The sequence below is a fragment of the Carcharhinus amblyrhynchos genome, chromosome 30, assembly GCF_965287045.1.
Source record: "Carcharhinus amblyrhynchos chromosome 30, sCarAmb.v2.hapA, whole genome shotgun sequence".
Lineage (NCBI taxonomy): Eukaryota > Metazoa > Chordata > Chondrichthyes > Carcharhiniformes > Carcharhinidae > Carcharhinus > Carcharhinus amblyrhynchos.
In genome coordinates, this window is record NC_137353.1 from 32251039 (window position 1) to 32267675 (window position 16637).

The following is a 16637-nucleotide window of genomic DNA, read 5'->3' on the forward strand; positions in this document are numbered from 1 at the left end:
TAGATCAACAATCCTGGGAAGGAACAGAACTGATAAATATCCTGAATTGCAGGTGCTTCTGTAATAGCCTTCACGTTTGAGGAGATCTGTGAAGGCCCATGGCATCAATCACATGTCCCAAATACTCAACAGAGGATTGGCAAAATTCACACTTGTCCTTCCAGACTCTCAGACCATGGTCTTCCGATCGCCAAACAGCAGCATCCAAATTCCGAACTCTTCACCTGTTCCAGTGACTAGGATATCATCCGGATAGCACTGGACTCTGCTCAGTCCACTCAGGATCCACTGCTATTTAAAAACAACTCCAAAGCTGAGGCGATACCAATTGGTAATCCTTGGTATCGGAAGATACCTTTATGTGTTACAATTGTTAGAAATTCCTGTGACTTCTTGTCTACATCCATCGGTAAGTAAAGCTGACTCAGGTCAATTTTACTAAAATGTTGGCTGCCAGTCAATCCCGAAAACAAGTCTTCAACATGAGGTAAAGTGTACAGTTCCATACACAACACTGGATTAATGGTGATCTTGAAGTCTCCACATAGATCCATGCTTCCCGATGATGGAACTATTGGCATGGTCCATTCACTACAGGTTTCGTGACTCCCGTCTACACAGTTGTTCCATGTTAGCGTCCACCTTCAGCATATGGTACAGACCTTTGCCTTCAAGCATTTTGCTCGTCTTCCTTCTTTTCGTTTAATTGTAATGTATTTCGTGCTCCTGAATTCCCCATTAAAAACAAATTTTTTTGTGAGGCCTGATTTCCCCATCGGTCATCATATTGACTTCAGCCCAGTTCAGTTGCACCTTCTCCAGCCATGTTCAATGCTGGATAGTTGCCCTTTACCACTTAGAGACAAATCTGCTGCCCATTCAGTTGCACAACTACTTTGATGCAGCCCTTTAGTGAAGCCTGCGTATTATCCTTGATGGCTTCAAAAGAACATGTTTATATTTCTCCTTGTGAACAGTTCTAGCTGTCCCAGTGTCAACTTCCATCATTCCTGGCTCTCCATCCAACAGTGGAGTCACCCAATGTGTAGTAGCAGCAGTGGCCAGCACAGTCACTAACAAGTTAATAGTGGGGAAGGAGGTCAGGTGACAGGAAGAATAAGATGGGTTGGACAGATGGGCAGATCAGCGGAAGATGGAATTTAACCCTGAAAGATGCTAGGAAAGAGTGACAAGACAAGGGAGTACTCAGTGAATAGCAGGACATTAGGAAGGTCTGAGAATCAGAGGGATCTTAGGGCTTTGTCCATAAGTCCCAGAAAGAAGCAGGACAGGTTAATAGCGTAGTTAAGAAGATATATGCACATCTGCCTTTATCAGTCGTGGCACAGATATAAAAGCAGCAAAGTTATGTTGGAGCTGTACAAAATGTTGGTTAAGCAACAGCTGGAGTACTGACTGCAGCTCTGGTCACCACACTTAGGAAGGATAGGATTGTACTGCAGTAGACGGAGGGGAGCTGGTGGATGTGGTGTTTCTCGATTTTCAAAAGGTGTTTGATAAGGTGCCTCACAAAAGGTTGCTTCAGAAGGTTAGGGTGCACGGAGTTGGGGTTAAGGTGTTAGCGTGGATAGAGGATTGGTTGTCTAATAGGAGGCAGAGAGTTGGTATCAATGGGTGCTATTCTGGTTGGCGGTTGGTGACTAGTGGAGTGCCGCAGGGATCGGTGCTGGGACCTCAGCTATTTACCATTTATATAGATGATCTGGAGGAGGGGGCTGAGTGTAGGGTGACGAAATTTGCTGATGACATGAAGATGAATGGAAAAGCAAATTGCGCTGAGGGTGTAGAAAGTCTGCAGAGGGATCTGGATAGGCTGAGCAAGTGGGCGAGGACCTGGCAGATGGAGTATAATGTTAACAAGTGTGAGGTTACCCACTTTGGCAAAAATAATAGTAGGAGGGATTACTATTTCAAGGACAAAAAGCTGCAGCAAGCTACGGTGCAGAGGGACCTGGGGGTCCTTGTGCATGAGTCGCAAAAACCCAGTTTGCAGGTGCAGCAGGTGATCAAGAAGGCGAATGGGATGCTGGCCTTTATAGCGAGGGGGTTGGAATATAAAAGTAGGGAGGTCTTGCTGCAACTGTACAGGGAATTGGTGAGGCCACAGCTGGAGTACTGTGTGCAGTTTTGGTCGCCGCACTTGCGCAAGGATAGGTTGGCCTTGGAGGGAGTGCGGAGGAGGTTCACTAGGCTGATACCGGAGATGACGGGATTGGACTATGAAGAGAGACTAAATAGACTGGGTCTGTACTCGGAGTTCAGAAGGCTGAGGGGGGATCTTATAGAGACGTATAAGATAATGAAAGGGATGGATAGGGTAGAGGTAGAGAGATTCTTCCTGCTTAGAAAGGATAGCAGGACTAGAGGGCACAGCCTCAAGATAAGGGCGGTGGGGTGCAGTTTAGATCAGAGTTGAGGAGGAACTTCTTCATTCAAAGGGTGGTGAATCTCTGGAATTCTCTGCCCGTTGAAGTGGTGGAGGCTACCTCGCTAAATATATTTAAGTCACGGGTAGATAGGTTTTTAACAGACAAGGGAATTAAGGGTTATGGAGAGAGAGCAGGAAAGTGGAACTGATTCACTTCAGATCAGCCATGATCTTATTGAATAGCAGGGCAGGTTCGAAGGGCTAGATGGCCTACTCCTGCTCCTATTTCATATGTTTTTATGTACTAAGGAGTGTTATGATCTCTTAAAATATTATAACACCTGTGACGATACTGTGCCTTTAAGAAATGTATTTTAATCATGCTTCTCTGTAGCATGTTTTTAGCCGTCCCTAGCATTTTGTTAGTGCCCTTTTGGCTGTAGCTGGTGTCCTCTATTGTTACTGAAGCAGTATAATTGACATCATGTTCGTTTTAACCTGAACTAACGCAGTGTTCTGTTGTCTTAATGTTCCCCTGGGATTGCCGATTAGAGCCCAATTGGGATAATTAATAGGTCAGGTCATATGACTATCGACGGCTACGTTCTCACAGAGAATTCCAGCTTAGATTTTCAGATGGTTTGGACGCTGAAAAGAAAGACTTCTCCTTTGTTGCTAAGTTTGCAGATGATACAAAGATATTTGGAGGGACAGGTAGTATTGAAGAAGCAGGGGGGCTGCAGAAGGACTTGGACAGGTTAGGAGAATGGGCAACGAAGTGGCAGATGGAATATAATGTGGAAAAGTATGAGTTATGCACTTTGGAAGGAGGAGTGGAGGCACAGACCATTTCCCAAATGGAAAAATGCTTAGGAAATCAGAAACACAAAGAGACTTGGGAATCCTTGCTCAAGATTCTCTTAAGGTTAACGTGCAGGTTCAGTCAGCAGTTAGGAAGGCAAATGCAACGCTAGCATACAGGTCAAGAGGGCTAAAATACAAGAGCAGGGATAAGGCTGTATAAGGCTCTGGTCAGACCCCATTTGGAGTATTGCGAGCAGTTTTGGGCCCCATACCTATGGAAGGATATGCTGGCCTTGGAAAGTGTCCAGACGAGGTTCACAAGAATGATCCCCGTGGAATGTCATATGAGAAACCGTTGAGGACTCTGGGTCTGCACTTATTGGAGTTTAGAAGGATATGGGGGATCTTATTGACACTTACAGGATATTACAAAGCTTGGATAGAGTGGATGTGGAGAGGATGTTTCCACTAGTAGGAGAGACTAGAGCCAGAGGGCACAACCTCAGGCTAAAGGGTTGATCCTTTAAAAAAAGATGAGGGGGAATTTCTTCAGCCAGAGGGTGTTGAATCTGTGGAACTCTTTGCCACAGAAAGTTGTGGAGACCAGGTCATTGAGTGTCATTAAGACAGAGATAGATAGGTTCTTGATTAATAAGGGAATCAGGGGTTATGGGGAAAAGATAGGAGAATGGGGATGAGAAAATTATCAGCCACGATTGAATGACGGAGCAGACTTGATGGGCTGAGTGGCCTAATTCTGCTCCTATGTCTTGTGGTCTTATAGTATTTCCTGTTTCTCAAGTCTGAAGGCTGTTTTGCTGCCTTGAGGATTTATCCTCCTCTGAAAATAGCTGATTGGATTTCTGTCCACAGGTGTTAAAATCTGGAAATCTAGTATCACAGCAGCATATTTATCACTAACTAATTCTAAAGAAGGGTGTATGCCTATGATGCTTTTAAATCGGAACAACAGGGATAGCGAGCTGCTAAGAGTTATACTGTGTCACATTTAAGTATTGTAATTGGTAAGAGTTATGCTAATTCTTTTCATTACATTCCAAATGTGTTCTTCAATAAACTTTATGTGATAAAAGCTTCCTAGTGGGTCACTTGAATCTTAACTGGAGTGAAACACCCTATGCTCACCCATGCCAAACTCAATAATAAAACTTAGGGACTAGGTTAACTTCACAAACATCTTGGAGTTTCTGGCCTGGGTTTAACACATTCAAGAGTGTGGGCCAAGTGGGATTAAAGCAGATTTAGTGTTGCTTTGTCAGTGCAGACTCAATGGGCTAAAGGACATGTTCTGTACTGTATGACCCTATGACTCCAAAATTCCTTTTCCGATTTTAAGTCAACTCATTTTTTCGACCCTTCTCTACAGCTTGAAGATTTCTCCTTTTGTTCTGCTTAGAATCATAGAACCCTACAGTGCAGAAAGAGGCCCTTCGGCCCATTGAGTCTGCACCAGCCACAATCCCATCCAGGCCCTACCCCCATATCCCTAATATATTTTACCTGCTAATCCCTCTAACCTAAGCATCCTAGCACACTAAGGGGCAATTTTAGCACGGCCAATCAACTTAACCTGCACATCTTTGGACTGTGGGAGGAAACCAGAGCACCCGGAGGAAACCCACACAGACATGAGGAGAACGTGAAAACTCCACACAGACAGTGACCCGAGCCGGGAATCGAACCCAAGTCCCTGGAGCTCTGAAGCAGCAGTGCTAACCACTGTGCTACCATGCCACACTCCAGATGCTGTCTTGGTTTGCTCTTGTTGCTTATTTTTACTTAGTGCTGGCTTTTTCCTCCAGCAGGCATGCTCTATATGTCCTTTATTTCCACAGCTTTAACATGCCATGTCTTTACATCAGCAGTCAGCTGCAGAATGCCCTGGCTTTGCGCACCAGTGACATGCACAAATTTTGAGGTTCATGGGTGTCAATTCAACTACACAAACTCAATTGCTGAACTTCTTTTGCAGCTCGTTCCATCAAAACAGTTAATCTCAGTTAGCAAACATTTCTGTGTTGCCTCACTGTGCAACCCACAGACAAACCTGTCCCGAATTGTGTCATTCAACCTATCCCCAAAATCTTAATATTCTGCAAGACCTTTAAGCACAGGAATGAATTGCGCAATCGATTCCCCCCTCATTTTGATTTTCTTCTGTGGAATCTAAAGTCCTCTGCAATCCCAAAGCCTTTGACAAAAAATGTGTTTACAAAATATCTATGATCCACTCAATGGAGTGTAGGACCAGGAGGATAAAGTTACAGAATAAGGAGGCGTTCATTTAACACAGATATGAGGAACATTGTTTTCTCTCAAAGGGTGATGAATATTTTGAATTCTTTACCCCAGAAGCTGTGGACTCCACATCCTTGAACATTTTCAAGGCCGAGATCGATAGGTTTTTTTTAATCAGTAGGAGCATTAACAGTTATGGAGATAAGCAAGAAAGTGGACTTAGGGTGGGATTTTATGGCCTTGCTCATCCCAAAACTGTAAAATTCCACCTGAGATCAACAGACTTTCCCACTGTCCACCCCTCACCTACTCTGATTCCCAAACCAGACATGGCGGTAAAATTATGGCCTTAGAGTCAGATCAGCCATGATCTTATTAACTGGTAGAGCAGGCTAATTGGCCTACTCCTGTTTCTATTTGTTATGGTCTAATGGTGAGGTACATGCTGAATGAACACAGCATTGACTGTGAGAGCCAAGCACTTCCTTTGCGTCCAATCAAGTGTAAATATTTATTTTGTTTTTACCACTTAAAGTTGATGACAGCTCGATGAATAAATGAATGATTAAGCATTTTCTATATGGCGTGTATCATGGGGCTATGGTTCGTGAACAAGCCCAATTTCAATCTTGCAGCCTACTAAGATGAAGGAGGGCCACTCATGTGGCCCACTCACTAGCATAGGTTGCCCAAGGACAAAGACAGCAGACACACAGGAACACAGCCATTGGAAGTTCCCCTTCAAGGCACCCGCAATTCATTCACTGTTAGTAGGTCAAATTCCTGGAACTCCCTCTCCAACAGCACCTCAGGGGCTGCAGCAGTTCAAGAAAAAGTCTGACAACACCAGGTTTTAGTCCAACCTATTTATTTGATAATATACTCACAAGCTTTCGAGGGGACTGCCTCTTCGTCAGGTGAATGGAGAGTTCTGGCCTCAGACAGAGCATATAAAGCACAGACAGTTTAGAGATTACTGATTAAAATACGACAGCGCAGAGTCACTGAACAGAGACTGATAGCCAAGTTCCGCACACATGAGGACGGTCTCAACAGGGATCTTGGGTTCATGTCGCACTATCTGTAACCCCTGTGACTTGCCTGGGTTTGCAAAACCTCACTTACTGTACTGTCTGGAGACAATACACATCTCTTTAAACTGTGATCAGTGCTCCTTCCACTCACATTATCAGCCACTTCAGGTCTTGAACAGCAGGTTAGGTGTAAGGATTCGCATTTTAATCAGTAATCTCTAAACTGTCTGTGCTTTATATGCTCTGTCTGAGGCCAGAACTCTCCATTCACCTGACGAAGAGGCAGTCCCCTCGAAAGCTTGTGAGTATATTATCAAATAAATAGGTTGGACTAAAACCTGGTGTTGTCAGACTTTTTACTGTGTTTACGCCAGTCCAACGCCGGCATACCCATATCATGACTACTATCGGCAGTTCAAGAAGACAGCTCATCACCACAGGCAATAAATGCTGGCCTAGCCAGTGGAGCTCAAATCCTTTGAACGAACAAAAGATAACGTACTCAGGAGAGGATCAAAATACCATTGGAGACCTAGTGTGTATCATGGGGCCCCAATGTGTATTTATTCATGAGGTTGCCTTTGGAGTCTGGCATATCCACCTCCAAATTCAGCAGCATCAAGTTCTCAGGAGATGGAACCATTCTGTCTTAACTGTTCCCCTAATTATGGAGCTTAACTACAATGTTATTTATAGATCACTTGCAAAGACAAGGATGGACTCCATCATGGTTCATGATAAAGGATGATAAAATGGTTGTTTGTAAAGACAAACATGATGAATATTTAGGCCATCCATGCTGCAGCCTGTACAGCCTCATTTCTATATCTGGTCACATTTTGTGGTCAGGTAACACAGGTAAAAGTACAAAGGTTCTAACGGCACTGCTCCTGGCCTTCTCTGCTACAGAACCACTCACGTGCTTGACAAAATACAAAAAGGAAAACATCAGATAGATTTGCATACAAGAAATAAATGATTTATTAGCTATGGTAATCATCAATGCACACAAGCTTAGTACTTTCAAGTCTGCGGAAAGTGTTTCCAAGTTCATTAAAATTCGATTTCTGTGTTAAAAAAAGCAACTTATCCCCTGATTTAAATTGAGCAGTATAAATAATCCAGTAAATGCGAATTTAGTACAAAAATGTTTAGATTGTCTGATTCAAATGAAGTAACAACAAATTAAGAGTGGAGTGTCTTCAATCAGTCATCAAAACCTCTCCACAGCAGGAAAACGTACCGCAGATCTGAATTTATTAAAGTCTATCTTAAGATTGCTATCGATTCTGTGTCAAATCGTGCAGATTTAAATCAAGATATCTGGACCACTCATGACATAATGTTTACCCAAATCTACTCTAACAGCAACTTTTTTACAAGTAACAAATATTGAACAATTGACAAAAGAAGCAAAAGCATTTCAAGAAAAACCATTTTGACGCAGCGAGTGGTTAAGGTCTGGAACGAACTGCCCAAGACTATTGTGGTAAAGTCAGGTCCAATCAAAGCATTCAGAATGGAATTAAACTGTTAAAAGACCATCAAGCATTGGAGCAGAATTAGGTCATTCAGCCCATCACGACTGGTCTGTCATTCGATCATGGCTGATATACTTCTCAACCTCATTCTCCCACCTTTTCCCCGTAACCTTTGATCTCCTTACCAATCAAGAAGCTATTTATTTCTGACTTAAGTACACTCAATGACCTGGCCTCCACAGCCTTTTGTGGCAATGAATCCTACCATCCTCTGGCTAAAGAAATTCCTCCTCATCTCAGTACTATATGTCATTCCTTTACTCTGTGCCCTTGGATCCTCGTCTCTCTAACTAATGGAGGAGGGAGAATTTTCTGAGTTATTGGGGAAAGGGCACCAAGTAAATCATCCATTGGGACATTCTGTGCAGACATGATGGGCTGAATAGCCTCCTTCTGCTTCACAACTAATGACAAAAACCACAGGATTGCTATGACAACAAACCAGCAGCACATTTTACCAGCCACCAACACATCAAAAGGCACAAAAATCTGAAATGCTTTTGGGTAAATGTCCATGTTCACTGCCTGGCCGTAATCAAGTGGAATAAAACTCACACTCATTATAACTGAAACCAATGGAATGGGCAGCATGGTGGCACAGTGGTTAGCACTGCTGCCTCCACAGCGCCAGGGACCCAGGTTCAATTCAAGCCTCTGGTCACTATCTGTGTGGAGCTTGCACATTCTCCCCATGCCTGCGTGGGTTTATTCTGGGTGTTCTGGTTTCCTCCCACAGTCCAAAGATGTGTGGGTTAGGTTGATTGGCCATGCTAAATTAATCCTAGTGTCAGGAGGATTAGCAGGGTGGGGTTACGGGAATAGGGCCTGGGTGGGATCTGGTCGGTACAGACTTGATGGGCCAAATGGCCTCTTTCTGTACTGTACGGGTTCTATGTCGATTCTACGACTCCGCAGAAACAACAGGAGAGGTTTATCTGTGCATGATTGTTGAGAACATCTTGGATTTATTATTGCCAAAGTAAAGTGGCCTTAAGTTGTCACAGAATTTCTGATGATACGGCTGACTATTAAAAAGTAATTAATTGTGTTTGTCACGGATACATCCGGATTACTGGCTGGAAATTGTAAGTTTAAGAAAAATTCTTGCTTTTCAGAAAAAAAAATCTCTGGTTCATTTAAAACTAGAGGAAAGTTGCCCAACATCAATTTCTAATTCTAATCAACAGAATCAGATACATGCAACACCTATTACTGACCAAACAATCTCAATATGCAAGGGTGTTGGCTGGCTTGACAGCAAGTCTTACAGATCAAAGAAGTAAAGTTTATTTATTCATCGCAAACAGGCTTACATTCACATGCAATGAAGTTACTGTGAAAATCCACTAGTCACTGTACTCCGGCACCTGGTCGGATACACTGAGTCAGAAGGCGTGGGTTAATGTTACACCACAGGGACTCTTAAACCTTTCTCCCTCTGTTAAAATTGATATCCTTTCTGGGAAGGATCATTGCATAGTAATCAGCACACCTTTAGACTGTAGGAGGATATCAGAACACCCAGAGGAAACCCACGGAGACATGGGGAGAACGTGCAAATTTCACACAGACAGTGACCCAAGCCGAGAATCGAACCTGCATCCCTGGCGCTGTGAGGCAGCAGTGTTAACCACTGTGCCACCATGCCACCCCAAGTTTGCTCAATACTAGTTTAGGTTGGAGTCATAACTAACACAAAGGAAGATAGTTGGGGATGTTAGAGGTTAATCAGTCCCAGGACACCACTGCAGGTACTCCTCAGAGTAGTATCCTAGGTCCAACCATTTTCAGCTGTTCCATCACTGACCTTCCCTCAGGGAGGTTCTCTCATGATTGCATAATGTTCAGTATGATATGCAATTCTTCAGATACTGAAACAGTCGTGTCCGTATGCAGTACGACATGGACAACCTTCAGATTTTGGCTGGTAAGTGCCAGGCAATGACCATCTCCAACAAGAGAGGATCTAACTATCTATTCTTGACATTCAATGGCATTATCATCACTGAATTCCCCACTATCCTGGCAGCTTACCATTGACCAGAAACTGATCTGGTCTAGCCAAATTAATACAGTGGCTAAAAAAGCAGGTCAGAGACTGGGAATTCTACATCAGAGTTTCACCTCCAGACTCCCCAAAACATGTCCACCATCTACAAGATACAAGTCAGGAGTGTAATGGAATACACTTCCTGGATAAGTGCAGCTCCAACAACAATCAAAAAGCTCAACAACATCCAGGAAAATGTAGCCCGCTTGATTGCTACCTCTTTCACAAGCATTTGTTCTTTTCACCAATGATAAACAGTGACAGCAGTGTGTACTATCTACAAGATACACTGTGGAAACTCACCAAGGCTCTTTGGACAGCACTTTCCAAACCCATGATCATGACCATCTATTGGGACAAAGTCAGCAGACACATGGGAATGCCATCGCCTGGAAGTTCCCCTTTACCATCCTAACTTGAAAATATATCGCTGTCCCTTCATAGTCACTGGATCAAAGTTCTGGAGCTCCCTCCCTAACAGTACTATGGATGCACCTACACCTTAGGGACTGCAGTGGCTCAAGACGGCAGTTCACCAATTCTCAAAGCCAATTCTCTAGGCCAACTAATGCTGGCCTAGCCAATGACACTCACAATAAGTTTAAAAAGATCATGAATGCTTGACGTCCCTGGATAAGGAAGGAGTAAAAAGAAGTCAGCAACCGATCTCTCCTGAATATTATGCAATGATCCCTCCAGATAGGATGTCAGAGCCAGAGGTTTAAGAGAGTCCCTGGAGTGTAACATTAACCCACGCCTTCTGACTCAGAAGTGTGAGTGTTACCCACTGAGCTGTAGCTGACTAATATGGCAAAATGAATCCTTACATAAAATACATGTTTTTATCCACACTATTTAATGAAGGAGTGTCATTTACATCATCCATTCTTCAGTTTTTGTACTTGCTTGAAAAATATATTATTTCTATATAATAAGATATCTAAGTTTTAATCCCCAATTACTCTAACAGCCTGTCTATTAAAACGCATAAATAATTTCCTTTTCCCAGTTGTTATAACTTCTGGCTTGTAGTGTGCTACAACTAAAGTAATTTCTGCTCTCCATTGAATTCCTATAGTGCAGGAGAAGACCATTCGTCCCATCAAGTCTGCACCAACCCACTCCCCTGCCCTATCCCCGTAACCCCACACATTGATCATGGCCAATACCCCTAACCTATACATTTTGGGACACGAAGGGGCAATTTAGCACGGCATATCCATCTACCCTGCACATCTTTGGACTGTGGGAAGAAACTGCAGCACTGGAGGAAACCCACCCAGATACGGGGAGAACGTGCAGACTCCACACAGACAGTGTCCCAAGACTGGAATTGAACCTGGGTCCCTGGCGGCAATGCTAACCACTCTGCCACCATGTCGCCCTCACAATGCGGCATAATAAACAAGGTCTGTTTCTCAGCATGATGATCGAATTCACGTTGAGCAAACAGCAACATCTAAAAAGGTGATCTGGTCATTCACCTCATTGCTGCTTATGGAACTTTTCTGTGTACAAACCAGCTGTCATGTTCCCCCCACCTTGTGGCTACACTCCAAAATCACTTCAGTGGCTGTAAAGCGCTTTGGGGCAAGGTTGTGAAAGGCACCAGCTTAAAGTTTGAAGTTTATTCATTAGTGTCACAAGTAGGTTTACATTAATACTGCAACAAAGTTACTGTGAAAATCCCCCAGTCGCCACAGTCCGGGTACACGGAGGGAGGATTTAGCCCGGCCAATGCACCCTAACCAGCACTTCTTTCAGACCACAGAAGGAAACTGGAGCACCCAGAGGAAACCCACGCAGGCACAGGGAGAACGTGCAGACTCCACACAGATAGTGACCCAAGTCGGGAATCAAACCCAGGTCCCTGCGAGGCAGCAGTGCTAACCACCGTGCTGCTCTAATTACATGTTTGTTTTTCACATCTTGGGCATGGAAAATTTCATGCAGCAGCAGCAAATCAGAGTTGTGTTTTACTGAAAGCTGTGGACTCAAATAACTGGTGTACAGCACAAACTGTCGCTTTGGTGTCAGCTTTGAACAATTTTAATCCATATTTTTGTCAATTTTATTCATGTTTGTATGCACAGTATATGCTCGTCAATGCCAGCTTGCAATGATAACGTGCTTTTAGAGAGGCAACACATCTCAAGGTTCCTAACAAGGAGGTTATCAATGGAAACCTTTGACACGGAGCCTCAGAGGGTGATATCAGGACAAGCGACCAGAAGCTTGGTCAAAAGGTTAGTTTAAAGAAGCACGCTAAGGGAGGAGAAAGGGGTAGAGAGGAAATTCCAAAGCCCAGAGCCAAAGCAGCTGAAGTGCCCACCAGTGATGGATCACAAGGTGCTAGAAATGAAAGAGTGCAGAGATCTTAAAGGCTTGGAGAGCTGGAGGCAATATAATGGATCAACGCCACGGAGGAAGATGAAACAAAGGATGAAGATTTTAAAGATGTCAGAACGGGAGCCAGTGTGGGTCGGCACGGGTGGTGGATGAACAAGACGTGATATGCGGTACGATACCAGAAGCAGAATTCTGGACAGGTACAAATCTACATCAGGCAGAAGGATGGCTCTGAGAGCATCAGAGCAACCAAGTCGCAAGATCGTGAAAGCTCGAATGAGGATTTCAGGTGATGCTTCAGACGTGAAAGGTGTTGAAGGATGATGTTGCTTTATTTTTCTTTGCAGCCGCCAAGTAAGTCTTCTGAGGAAAGGTTGAGGGAGCTGGGCCTTTTCTCTTTACAGCAGAGGAGGATGAGAGGCAACTTAATAGAGGTTTATAAGATGACGAGGGGGATAGATAGAGTGGATGTGCAGAGACTATTTCCTCAGGTGGATGTAGTCGTTACTAGGGGCATAACTATAAAGGTTTATGGTGGGAGATATAGAGCGATGTCCAAGGTAGATTCTTTACTCAGAGTGGTTGGGGTGTGGAATGCACTGCCTGCAGCGATAGTGGAGTCAGACACTTTAGGAACTTTCAAGCAGTTATTGGATAGGCACATGGAGCACACCAGAATGATTGAGAGTGAGGTAGCTTGATCTTGGGTTTGGGCATAGCTCAGCACAACATCGAGGGCCGAAGGGCCTGTACTGTGCTGTAATGTTCTACGTAAGTACTACAGGCAACAATGTGATGCAGTGTCTACCGAAGTGACCTGAAAAACTGCCCCAATCAGGACCAGTGGATGGCCAAAACTTAGTCAATCTGTGCAGAAATCTTCTGCTGCCTACTCAGTGTTCGTTCCCAACCAAAAAGCTGAATCAGCAGCAAGTGTCAGGCTCGAGGCCAGGATTTGTGCATTCAGTCTGAGTCGCTGTACTTTAGACAGCTGTACTCTTTTATCTAGCGTGATTAGGGAGATTAGATAATAATTCAGTCGTACCTTCAAAAAGCTGTCAAATAAAATTTGAATTATAAAAAGGTTTTGTTTTAATTACATGAGGTGGTGGTTAGGCAGAGCAGCCTTTACCATCACTCGGCAGTACAGCAACAGATGTGTAAAGATCACTGGAGGCAAGGGAAAGAAATAGCACAAGCTGGATTAAGAGATCAGTTCTTTCGTTACCAACAATCCAGGTTCTCGTATACGCAACGTTAAAACAGAAACTTCTGCAATTATTTAACAGATCTGGCAGTGTTCTATGGAGAGAGAAACAGAATTAACGCCGCAGGGCTGGAAATGAAAAAAATTAAAATTGCAATACAATTTAAACAAACAGAGAGGCAGGAAAGGAGGGGAGAGAGGAGGATGACAATAAAAGGGAAGGTATGTGATAGGGTAGAGGTTAAACGGCCAAAGAGCTCATTGTCCAAGGCAAAAAGCCTTGGTGAGTCGAGAGAAGCTGGAAAAGGACGGAAACACGGAAGCTGCGATCTGAAATAAATGGGGTCAGAGCTCAATCATCTTGGTCTCAGGATATCGCTGCATGAGTTCCTCAGGGTAGTGTCTGTCCTAAGCCCAAGCATGTTCAGATGCTTCATCGGTGACCCTTCCTCCATCATAAGTTGAGACATGGAGATGGTCACAATGTTCAACACCATTTGCAACTCCTCAGATGCTGAAACAGTTGTATTCTATGCAGCTATACTTGGACAGCTTGCAAACTTGAGTGGCAAATAACATGCACAAGCATAGGCCAATCAACAACATGTCCCCTCAACGTTCAAAGAATTACCATCATTGAATCTCCCAGTATCAACATCCTAAGGCTTACCATTGACCAGAAACTGAACTGAACCAGCCACAAAAAACAGAAAATACTGGAAAATATGCTGCGATTTTCCAGCATTTTTCATTTGTGCTTCAGATTCTGGCATCCACAGTCTTTTGCTTTTAGCTGGGACCAGCCATATGCTGTTACGGCTAGAGTAGATCAAAGGCTGGGAATTCTGGGCTAAGTAACTCACTTCCTGACTCCTCAAAGCTTGTCAACTATCTGCAAGGCACAAAGTCAGGAGTGTGATGGAGTACCCTCCACTTGCCTGGATGGGTGCAGCTCAAGCTACACTCAAGGAGTTCCACACCATCCGGGGCAATGCAGCTCTACCTATCCACCACCTTCAGCATTCACTTCTTCCACCACCAATGCATCTATGAGATGCATTGTAGCAACTCACCAAGGCTCCTTCAACAGCACCTTCCAAATCTGCAACCTGTACCATCTAGAAGGACAAAGGCAGCAAATGCATGAGAACACCACTCCTTGCAAATTCCTCTCCAATCCACACACCATCCTAACTTGGAGCTAGATCGCCATTCCTTCATTGTCGCTGGATCAAAATCCTGCAACTCCCTTCCTTACAGCACTGTGGGTGTGCCTACGGCACGTGGACTGCAGCTGTTCAAGAAGACGACTCACCACCACCTTCTCAAGGGTGATTAGGGATGTTGCCTAGCCAGAGACACCCACACACTTTGAACAAATAAATATAAACACAGTTATGATCTGAAATTGTTGAACTTAATTTCAGTCCAGAAGATTGAAAAGTTTGTAATCAAAGGATGAGATGCTATTCCTCCAACTTGCATTAAGCTTTATTGGGAGAGTGTAGGAAGTCAAAGACAGAGAGATCAGAGTGGAGTAGAGAATCAGTGTGACAAGCCATTAGTAGCTCAAGGATTTTAAGCTCACTTTTTCAGCACTTGTAACATCTTACTTTATATTTATTATATATTTCCATCTCCTTTAAGCTACACTTCAAGCTTGATTAAGCTAGCCCACATGAATTTGTGAAAAATGTTTATCATTTCCCTTAACAAAGGAAAAGGTACCAATTTCTCAGTGAGAACGCAGGCTGCTCAAGGCTTGCTGTATCAAGATGTACACCAGTAAAGACCTATTGAGGTGATGTATCTACCATATCCTTCAATCATCTTAACTCATGTTCTGCTACTCCATGAATCCCTCCTCCTTGCTATATCAGCCTCCATCTCTAAAAGCCACTTCTTTAATCACGCCATGAGTCACTTCTGCCAACTCTCCTACAACTGCTTTGTATTCACATCTCCTCTGTTAAAAGCCTTGAGATGGTACATAAACACAGGTTAGTATCTGGGCAAGTCTTGTTTTATGCAATAGAAGAGACATCCTCCCTGCTTCCCAGTGCTAATCCCAAAACCAAGAGTCATCAGATGCGATTTGGAAGATCTACTGCAGAAGGAAAGTATACAGTAAATGGTAGAGCCCTTAGAAATATTAGCATACAAAGGGACCTAGGCGTGTAGATCCACAGTTCCCTGAAGGTGGCAACTCAGGTGGACAAGGTGATAAAGGTGGTGTGTGACATGCTGGCCTTCATTGGTAGGGGCATTGAGTATAGGAATTGGAAAATCATGGTGCAACTGTGTAAGACTTTGGTTAGGCCGCATTTGGAGTGTTGTGTACAATTCTGGTTGCCTACTGGAAGGATATTGATGCATTGGAAAGGGTGCAGAAGAAATTTACAAGGATGTTGCCAGGTTTGGAGGATATGGACTGTGAAGAAAGGTTGAACAAACTTGGATTGTTTTCATTGGAGCGTCGGATGATGAGGGAAGACCTGATAAAGATTTACAAGATTATAATAGTCTTGAATAGAGTGCATAGTCAGAGTCTTTTTCCTGGGGGACATAGATTGAAAGTGAAAGCGGGAAAAGTTTAAAAGAGTTTTTCCACACAGAGGGTGGTGAATGCCTGGGATGCGCTGCTGGAGGAAGTGGTCGAAGCAGATTCTATAACAACATTGAAGAGGCATCTGGATGGATACACAAATAGGCAGGGAATAGAGGGATACGGACCATGTAGAGGCAAGAAAATATTAGATTAGAGTGGCATCTGTGGGCACAGGCTTGGTGGGCTGAAGGCCTATCTCTGTTGTGTACTGTTCTTTGTTCATTTACAGAGTTGCGTAATCCATTGTTATTATCATTTATTTCTGGGATGTCGGCGTCACTGGCAAGGCCAGTGTTTATTACCCATCCCTAATTGCCTGTGTAGGCCACCTTTTTGAACTGCTGGCGCCTCCATGGTGTAGGTACACTCATTGTGCTGTGTAAGGAGAGGGTCTAA

At 43.8% G+C, this 16637-nt stretch overlaps 1 protein-coding gene across 1 annotated transcript in view; it reads right to left on the reverse strand.

Annotated features, from left to right (window-relative positions):
• The window catches only part of nphp4 (nephronophthisis 4), a 406773-nt gene that overhangs the window by 339370 nt on the left and 50766 nt on the right, over positions 1 to 16637 (reverse strand). The gene's annotated exons all lie outside the window — the stretch shown is intronic.